The sequence below is a fragment of the Sorex araneus genome, chromosome 6, assembly GCF_027595985.1.
Source record: "Sorex araneus isolate mSorAra2 chromosome 6, mSorAra2.pri, whole genome shotgun sequence".
Taxonomy (NCBI): Eukaryota; Metazoa; Chordata; class Mammalia; order Eulipotyphla; family Soricidae; genus Sorex; species Sorex araneus.
In genome coordinates, this window is record NC_073307.1 from 70925874 (window position 1) to 70937012 (window position 11139).

Sequence of the window (11139 nt, forward strand, 5' to 3'; positions counted from 1 at the left end):
TGCTTGCCCTCAGAACCCAGAGAACTAAGTGTTAAAAGCCTTGCTTGCTCTCAATGCCCAGAGAACTAAATGTTGGGATCTTTGTCTCTTACTGTGTTCATCCAAACAACTTCAAGTATTGATAACATTATTGATAACATATACAACTTGAGGAAAGATGAAAAGCAATGTAGATGCCCCTAGTCTCCTTGAGTTAATCTCTCCAAAAGAATTTCCAAATGTTTATCTGTGTAAATAATCAACCTCACCTAGTCCTTACCTCAAGCCCCCTCAGATGTTCCAGAAGTACGCTAGCAGCTCTGCATGAAATGGGCCCTTTTCACCATTAGGTTTGGGCCCCGTCTCCCTGTCTCTCTGTCTCTGTTGGGGAGACCCAGGAGAGGGGAGGAGGAGAGGCAGCTCTAGGCCGCTGAACGCACCTTCAGCAGCACCCCCCTACGGATACTTTGTGAACTCACAAGCACCTCAAATAGACTTTTTTATTCAGTGTTGAGTACATGTCTTATTTTCAGATATTGTACAAATAAGTTTCCGTTGAGAATGAGGATGCATAATATGTGAACGTATTCCTAAATAAATTTACTAGATTTTAAATAGGAATAAGAATGTAGACTTGAGGAAAATAAGTGTTAATAGTACTAGAGCAGTTCGTGTACACATACAGTTAAGGGTGTATTGTTGGGATAGACGATAACTATTGTGTGACAGAAAATTAATATTGCTTTTGTAGTTCATGATTCATTTCTGCATAATTGAAATTAGAAAAAAATCACATTTAAAAGAAAATAGAAAAAGGTGTTTGCTTTAAAGAAAATAACAGTAAATACTATTATCAATTTATTTGCTATTAATTTGATTTTACTCACTTCTGAAATTGCTTGCACCACAAAAGATTATAAAAATTTGCCTCCTACAATTAAATTATTTTCAAACAAAACAGTGGGATATGTCAAATATTGATGAAATAATGACATTACTTAGTCCAATTTTATGATATGATTTTTATAAGTTTATAAATATTCTTTTATTTCACTGTATCACTGTAATCCCATTGTTCATCAAATTTGCTCAAGTGGGCACCAGTAATGGCTCCATTGTAAGACTTGTTGTTACTGTTTTTGGCATATCGAATATGCCATTTATTTATTTATTTGTTTGTTTGTTTGTTTTATTGAATCACCGTGAGAACATTTACAAAGCTTTCAGGTTTAAGTCTCGGTCATATAATGATCAAACACGCATCCCTTCACCAGTGCACATGTTCTACCACCAAGAACCCCAGTACATCCCCTCCCTTTCTACCTCTTCCCCCTGCCTTTGTGGCAGATGATTTCCACTTTACTCTCTCTCTCTCTACTTTGGTTACATTAAATTTTTTGACAGAGACACACCATTATTATTTTGAATTTCCCCCCGACAAACAGACCTGCCGAAAAGGCATCATTAGATCATTTGTTTTCTATGGCTGACAATGAAGAGCATGTGATGTCGTGCAGCTGCTGCTGCTGTTCTGGATTTCTGGTATTTTAGCAATTAAGTCCGGAGGGATTTCTGCCAAAAGCCACTGGGTTCTGAGACTGGTTTGTGTGTCTCTGGGATCATAGCCATTCAGGAGCCTGCAGAGCCATTAGTGAACGGCAACTCGGGGTCTCGTCAGGGCGGGAAGAGGGGCTGGTTCCACCCCCATCTCAAGAGGCCCCTCGCACCTCGTCACTGCAAGCTTGTGCCCTCGTCACTGCAAGCTTGTGCCTCTGTCCAATTGGCTGTGAAAGATGGCAGTCAGCACGCTGCCGCTGAGGGGAAAAGGTGGAAGGGACAATGCCCTTTCCCACCCGGGGTGGCACAGGGCCATAGTTTAATTCACAGTCCAGGAGCATTTCTGCCAAAAGCCACTGGGACCCGAGATTGCTTTGTGTGCCTCTGGGATCATGGCTGTTCAGGAGCTGGCAGAGGCATTCATGGGCGGCAACTTGGGATCTCGTCAGGGCCTATAAATGTTCTTTTAAAAACAATGTTGTAATAAGACACACTCCTGACATGACTGTAATAATTACATAAAAGAATAATTGTATCACTTCTTTATAGATTTACAACTTTCATATGTATCAATAAATGCTGCAATTCAGTTTGTTTGTTTTTCAAGCTTTATGTAAAGTTTATATGATGTGTACCCCTTCCATTCCCTGTAGTTGAAAAAAGCATTCTGTTGCTTTTGCTGTTGTTTATTAAACTGGTGAAAAGCTTTTCTAAATATTTGAATAAATATTCATTCTGCTCTTGAAAAATAAATAAAATAAAAAATGAAAACGATGATGTTGTTTAGCAGTATCAGAGTTTGCATCCAGGACCTCACACATGTAAGGCGACTATCATTGAGCCACACTCCTGCCACAAAAGCCTTTCTTTCTTTCTTTTTTGCTTATAATTTATTCAACATCACCAAGGAATCAGGCAAAATTTCAGTTTTTCCTAGAGAATGTAGAGCAATGTTTCTCAACTGGAGATATATATACTCCTTGTGGGCCTTAGGATATTTTAAACGTGTCAAATAGGAACTATAAATCAACTGGGGTCTTGACACAGGCTAGGGAGGCAACCAGTATGACCAGTATTACAAGGGTCTGCAGAAAGAGAATAAGATTAGAATGGGGCCATGTTCAGAAAAAGGTTGAGAAATAATGGCACACAGTGTATTATTTGAAAAAATACCCACTGTATTTTTCTAACCATTTGGAAGGATGTTTTGGGAAAGGCAAAATAATCAATCAATCAATAAATAAAATAATGACAAATGAGTAGCATTAAAAACTTAGAAAATTAAAGTTTATAGGAAAACCATTAATGCAACTATCCAAAGATGGATTTTATAGTCAGAACTTGGATTTATTTGAACATAATTTTTCAGCAACTCTTCTAGAAACTAATAACTACCCTTGCTCTTAATAGTAAAAATTACACACCTCTATAGTGTGGCATTGCACACCACTGTAGTTATCCACTATAAATAATGCACTACTATTAAAAATGTCAATATCATGAACTATACAAAATACAAACCTTGAACCTCTGGTTGATTGTTGATTTCCAAATGATTTGATTGTTGATTTCAAACTATACAGTTATAACTTGGGCCTTACAATATTAAAACTCTATCAGCTACCAGACACTAACAACTGTGAACTGTAGTTCTCATACAGGTCTGCTCAAACCCTGTATTTTATTTATTTATTTTTTTATTAGTTTATTTTTAATTAGAGAGTCATCGTGAGGGTACAGTTACAGATCCATACATCTTTGTGCTAATGTTTCCCCCATACAAAGTTCGATAACCCATCCCTTCACCAGTGCCCATTCTCCACCACCAGTAAACCCAACATCCCTCCCCCACTCCCCAGACCCGTCTCCCCCCACCCCACCCTGCCACTATGGCAGGGAATTCCCTTTTGTTCTCTCTCTCTGATTAGGTGTTGTGGTTTGCAATAGAGGTGTTGAGTGGCCATTGTGTTCAGTCTCTAGTCTGTATTCGGCCTGCATCACCCTTCCCCCACATGACCTCCAACCACATTTTACTTGGTGGTCCCTTCCCTGAATTACCCAGAATGAGAGACCAGCCTCCAAGCCATGGAAACAATCTCCTGGTACTTATTTCTACTATTCTTGGGCGTTAGTCTTATAGTCTATTATTCTATATTCCACAGATGAGTGCAATCTTTCTATGTCTGTCTCTCTCTTTCTGACTCATTTCACTTAGCATGATACTTTCCATGTTGATCCACTTATATGCAAACGTCATGACCTCATTTTTTCTAACAGCTGCATAGTATTCCATTGTATAGATGTACCAGAGTTTCTTCAACCAGTCATCTGTTCTAGGGCACTCGGGTTTTTTCCAGATTCTGGCTATTGTAAACAGTGCTGCGGTGAACATATAAGTGCATATGTCACTTCGACTATACTTTTTGGCTTTTCTGGGATATATTCCCAGCAGTGGTATTGCTGGGTCAAATGGGAGCTCAACCTCTAGTTTTTTGAGAATCGTCCATACTGTTTTCCAAAAGGGCTGAACTAGCCGGCATTCCCACCAGCAGTGTAGAAGGGTCCCTTTCTCCCCACATCCTCTCCAACAGCGGACAAACCCTGTATTTTAAATAGTACAAAGCATTAATGAAGGTGGGCGGGAGCGATAGGCAGCAGGTAGGGTGTTTGCCTTGCACGTGGCCGACCCGGGTTCGATTTCTCTGCCCTCCTCTCGGAGAGCCCAGCAAGCTACCGAGAGTATCTTGACCGCCCGGCAGAGCCTGGCAAGCTACCCGTACTGTATTCGATATGCCAAAAACAGTAACAACAAGTCTCAAAATGGAGACGTTACTGGTGCCCACACGAGCAGATTGATGAGCAAGGGGATGACAGTGACAGTGATTAATGAAGGTTAAACTATGAAAATCAATCAGGTCTACATGACATTAGTGATTAAGAAACTAAAAAGTACTTGGATGATAAACTCCTGGTGGTCACAAAGTCAGAATTCATTGTGTCATATAAATTTACACAAAATCTTAGGTACAACAGCTTTTTGTCACTCATGGCAATAAATATCCAGTTATAATTCAGGCATATTTGAACACTGACTTCCAACTCTAGACCACTATGTAATACCAGTTATAAAGAAAAGACAGAGGATGTCATTCTTACTGTAAATAAAAAAATAAAATATAGAGAGAGAAAATACTACTACAGCACAATACTTAACCCCCTCAAGAAGACTACATTATGTTCTAATTATGATCTATGATCACATAAATGAGGAAGTGAGTGCTACATGACTTCAACATGAAGAAAGTATGCAAAAATCCAAACAGAAATCATAAGGCCAAAGAATACAGTAGATAAAATAAAAATTTTGATATGGTCCAAAGGCAGAATATCAAAAGCCAAATACTGAATCAAAATGTTGATAATAAAAGAAAACATAATAAAATAGATAAGAAAATATGAATTATTTTTAAAAAATAATAATCACAAAGAACTGACATTCACATCATAAAGATGTTAGAAGAAAAAAGAGAAAAGGACAAGATAATAATTGAAGAAACAATAATTCAGAACAATAATTCAGGCCACATGGTGAAACAGTTATGTTCATGAAGATTAAAATCACTTTTTGTGTGCATGTATTCATACACATGGTATATTTTATCTTTAGGAAACTGTACATTATGGCCTTTTCCCATATATTAAATTGGGCTGCTTTTGTAATAGTAGGCTATTTGTGTTCTTTATATTAGGTATACCACCCCTTGTTCAAAGAATAATGTTAAAGCATCCTTTCTCAGTTTCTAGGTTACCTTTTGCCTGTATGGTACTTTTCATTTACTTCGTTTAAAAGTATTTAAATTTATATAGTTCCATTTGCCTGTTTTTTTTAATTCTTTTATTGATTCACCATGTGGAAAGTTACAAAGCTTTCAGGTTAAAGTCTCAGTTATACAATGCTCCAACACCCATCCCTTCACCAGTCATTTGCCTATTCTTGCTTCTTTTTGATTGACATTGAAATTGATTTCTTACTGCATCCTGCTGAAGTCTTAAAGTTATGTCTCATTTATGTTTCCTACTAGATATTTCATTATTTCAAGACCAATATGCAGATATTTAATCCATTTTAATTATTTTATACATAACCATTACATAGCTATATTCATAGAATTTACTATAAATGATTTTACTAAGATTTTATTAGATGAAAAGAAAAGATAGACCAATATAGTAAAGTGGTAGGCAACAAAATCAATTACCAAAATCTATTGCATTCTACATATTGTGAGGGAACTACAGAAAGTGGGGCTTCTTTCTGTCCTTTCTGTGACCCCCTGTGCCTACGTGCCTGCTGGCAGGGAATCTGGAAAGCTTCCCGCGTACATTGACCCATGGAATCCGGGAGGAGTCCTTGGAGGAGATGTCACCAGCGTATATCTGAAGGAGGAATTCTTCAGATGTACGGGGCGTCTTGTAGTACGTTAGAAGGAGGAATTCTTCTGACTGCTGTGAGAACAGACAAGAGACAGAACAGACCCTCCTCTGTAATCTCTCGTGCCTTCCCTTCCTAAGCACAACCGCATACCACGTAAATTTGTGACTAACCTTCTCGGGCTAAGATAACAGTGCCTACGTGACTAGCTATGTATATAAACCCCCTGCTGAAAGAATAAACTTGCCTTCAGCCCTCAAGCCACAAGCTTGCTGTTGGCCCCTCAGAACTCCTGTCCCGGCTGCATTCTTGGAGGGCTGGACCCCGACAGGTGGCGCCCGAACAGGGACCCTCAGAGGTGAGCGCGCGGAAGTTAAAGTTCTGAGGTAAGATGGGGCAAACGTCTAGTCAGACGATATTTGCACAGATGCTACAAGCATCTCTAAAAATGAAAGGAATAACTGTCGGGTTGGGACAGCTTGTGAGATTCATAGACTTTGTGAGAGAAATTTGCCCCTGGTTCCCTAAGGATGGGACCGTGAATATAGAGGCCTGGAAAAAGGTCGGAGATCGGATTAGAGATCATTACAGGGCTAATGGCCCAGAGAAAACGCCAGTGGATGCGTTTAGTCTTTGGATTTTAGTAAGAGATTGTTTAGTGACTAATAGTGAAGCAGAAAGATGGAGGTTATTATGTCGTGACGGAACTCATAATAGCCTTCGGAGAGTGAAATCTGACACCCAATTAAATAAGAATTTGGAACAAAAGAATGCTTTTGAGCATCACATCTATGATACCTCTGAATTTGGGTGTAGTAATAATAGCAAACCTGTTATTCGAAAACTTTATCCTGCACTACCTGATGAATTAAGTGAGGAAGATTGGCAACAGATCAGTGAACAGGCTGAAAATTATAATAGAGAAATTATAGGGGCAGCTCAGACTATTCCACTGCTGATGCAGCTTAGAAGTGAAATTCAAAACATTGCTGATGCAGTAAGAAAAATGCAAGAGCCCCTGCAAGGGAATCCTGATTTTGAGAGAGCTTTTTTGCTCTCTAGATTACCAGCAACCCCATTGTCAGGGGGATAAGACCAAAGATAATGTGGACATCTGTAGGGCAGGTTCGGGAACTTCAGTGTGAATGTGGTGAGTGGGTGCGCACCCGTGTGAAAGAAGGACCGGTCCGAGCGAGTGCAGGAGTGTGCTTTGTACGTGTGCCTTTAGTGTGTGTGTATTTGTCTCATTATCTTTCTCTTAGTTCTGCCTATTATCAGCAGAGAAGGCAGGAAAATGCAAGATCATGTGGTTAAGTGTTTAATAATATCAGGAAATAAAAATATATCACTAAGGTAGCCTATCCCCAAATCTGATAAGATACTAGTTCCCTGCCTCAAAACTAGTCTTGACCAAGAAAGAAAAATGCTAGCATCTGACCACCTTAGGTTTCAACAATTTTGGAAAGGTTTTGCCGGCTTATATAAACAAAAGCGCTTTCTAGACCCATTTTTAACAGACAAGGAACTGGCTGGTCAGGCGGGGAAACGGGGAGCAATGTTCCCAATTCAGCCGACAGGGCTTACCTTTGCCCTGGGGACTGCTCCTTCCTATCTCAGTCTGTCAGTTTTCTCCCTACCTTTTTTTGAAGGGTCAGATCGAGATATCAACTACAGACGTGTGCACATGTACATGTGGTGTTTTTAGTGAACTAATTTTTAGTGAACTTATTGTCTGTCTGTCTGTCTGTCTGTCTGTGGAACACTCGAGTGTTAGAGCTAGTTTGAAGTCAGTAATTCTTAGACCTGGGCAAACAAAATCAAGGGAGATCAGAGTGATATGAAGCCCAGCAATTTAAAAGATCTAGGTATCTTTGGAACTTGTTAGATCAGGTTTAAACAAAGATTTCTAATTAGAATGTGGCGCCTACAACAAAATTGAAATTTTTAGTCTAAATTTCTTATTGGAAGAACATTAATAGTTATTAACAGTTGAAATTCTTTTGAATTCCAGTATCTGTACTATCTAGAAAAAGCTACAGAACTAGAGCCAGAAAACTAAAAAGTGAAATAAGAATTCAGAGAGTGCAAGGCTTTATCTTACAAGCCTCAGTCAATTTTAATGAGGAATTTAGCTGTTTTTCAAGCAACAGAGGTACAGAAACCCTCAAAATAAATAAAGTTTTCTTATGTTTCCATAAACATTGACAGTCCAAAAATTTTTTTATGCTATTATCAAAGTTTGGTTAAAAATATGTATATATATACCCAAAGGGCTCTTCCTGTGTTTGAAAGCATGTTTGTATTGTAGAATTGTTAAAGTTAGAAAGCTCATGATTCTAAGTAAAGTACAAAAACTCTCAAAATTAAGTCAAAGAAGTTTTTACCGTGTTTCACAAAAATTGATGGTCCAAAAGTCTTTTGCTATTATACCAATGTATATATTTATATCTGCACTGGATTAGAATTATTTGACCTAGAGAATCTTGTGAGTTGAAATAATTGTGATCTGTGAAAACAAGTTCAAAGAATAATGCTTCAGTTTAAAATATTATTTTCTAGAGTTGCAAAATTGGTTGAAAAACTTATTGTACCTGTGTTTTATTTGATCTCTGAGACTTCTGGTAACTAAAATTTTTAAAGCTACTTAGCTCAGGATTATAAGGGGTTAATCTCAGTTGTCACTTTGGGAGTTTCTAAAGATTTTCCCTGGATCCACCCTCCACCCCCCCACCGCTGCATTCCCAGCTCAGCAAGCTCTGCCAGATCCTGTGTGGGTGGATCAGTGGCCCCTTAATAAAGAAAAACTTTTAGCCGCCCATCAACTGGTGCAGGAACAGTTGGATGCCGGCCACATTGAACCATCAAATTCTCCTTATAATTCCCCAATATTTGTGGTAAAAAAGAAATCTGGTAAATGGCGTCTTCTCCAAGATCTTAGAGAAGTTAATAAATGTATGTATCCTATGGGAGCCTTACAACCTGGCTTGCCCAATCCGGTGGCCATCCCTGAACATTATACCTTGTTTATCATTGATTTAAAAGATTGTTTTTATACTATCCCTCTCATCCTGTGGTGCAGTTCCTAGCCCATACTCCCCATATTATTTCTACTATAACTTCTTTATCTCCCATCCCGGGTGCCTTGTCTGTTTTCACAGACGGCTCGTCTAACGGAAAAGCAGCTATAGTAAGTGACCAAGGTTCCTTTTCTTGGAAGACTGATTATACATCAGCCCAACAAACTGAGCTCTATGCAGTATTACAAGTGTTTCTACACTTTGAACAACCCATTAATATTTTTGCGGATAGTATGTATGTGGTGCTGTCCATACAAAATTTAGAAACAGTGCCAATCATTAAAGGAGCTAATGATAAAATTGTTAACTTGTTTCTCAACATTCAACAATGCATTTAGTCCCGGAAAAATCCGTTCTTTATCACTCACATTCGCAGTCATACGCAACTCCCCGGTTATTTACATCAGAAAAATGACGAAGCTGATAAATTAACCATGGTCACAGTGCTCTCCCCAGTACAACAGGCCGAGCACTCACATTCATTATATCATCAACCAGCTGCATCATTGCGACAACAATTTCGTATTACAAAGGAGCAAGCCCGCATGATTGTTAAAAAATGCTCCTCTTGTCCTTTAGTCTCAGCAGTTCCATCTTTTAATGTTAACCCCAGAGGTCTGCGTCCAAATGATCTCTGGCAGATGGATGTCACACATATATCATCTTTTGGGCGATTAAAGTATTTGCATGTGGCCATAGACACATTCTCCGGTTTTATCTGGGCTCAGCCATTTCCGGGAGAAAACGTTCTCCAAGTAAAGAAATTTCTTTTTTCTTGCTTCGCTGTTATGGGCCTTCCCAAAACTATAAAAACAGACAATGCCCCAGCGTACACTAGCAAACCTCTGAAAAAATTTTATTCTAATTTTCAGATAACTTCAAAGTTTGGAATTCCTTATAACCCCACAGGCCAAGCCATGGTGGAAAGAGCCCACCAAACCATTAAAACCTATATAACAAAAATAAAAAAAGGGGGAATGGGGCATATGTTCTCATCCCCGAATCAGTTAATATCTCATATTCTATTTATTCTAAAATTTTTAATTTTCGATTCGGACGGCTTATCAGCCAGTCAACGCCTGTGGGGATGCCAAAAACAGAAAAAAACACCCTCTCGTCAGATGGAAGGATGTATCTACAGGTCAATGGAAAGGACCCGACCCTGTACTCATATGGGGACGAGGTTTTGCTTGTGTTTTTCCCACAGACGCAGAGCAACCGCTGTGGATTCCAGACCGGCTGATTCGTCATGCCCAAGGGGAGAGCTCTGACGGATTCAAGCCGCCTCAACCGACGAATGAAGAGGATGAAGATACAGACGATGGCTGACTTCCACCCCAGACTACAGAAGGCCTGGATGCTGATTCAACTCATCTGCTTCTGGTAGATCTGCACTCTGCCCCGTGGAACTGCAGACGTCCATTGGGCTTATGTTATGAATCCTCCTCTGCTCCACCCCCACACCTGGACAGATGAGGAAGTCACCATATACGTAAATGACACAGAGACTCTAGGACATCCTTTTAATGGACATATTGTACATGTTAGTGCCGCTTTTAATTATTCTGGACTAGCAACTCATAGACCTATCTGTTTAACTACTAGAGAGACTGAACATTGTATGCGCCTTACTCGGCAATGGAACTTTGAAAGCGATTATTGGAAACCCGGAATTCATTGGGACATAGGGTATAATTATTTTGATTTTTCAGGGATGCCTATCAATGCCTCCCTGCCTCCTCCACCTCATATTAAACCCTGTGGAAAAGCGAGACGTGATCCAAATAGACCAGAATGGAGAACGTGTCGTAATAATGTAACAGTGTGTAATGATTATCTCTGTGACTGGGCCCCTATGATAAAGGAGACTCCTCATGATATTGTAGGGGGGATCCTTACTCACGACCATAAACATTATTTTACATTTATTTGGAAATTAGCAGCCTCTATGGACAAAGTGTTCATAGGGAAGTCGAACCAGACTGACAAGTCTAGTCAATATAAAAGAACTGATGTCACAGTGAGAGCTTGTGTTCCTGAACCTTATGTGTTACTAGTAGGTGATATTATTATTAACCAGGTTTCATATATGTA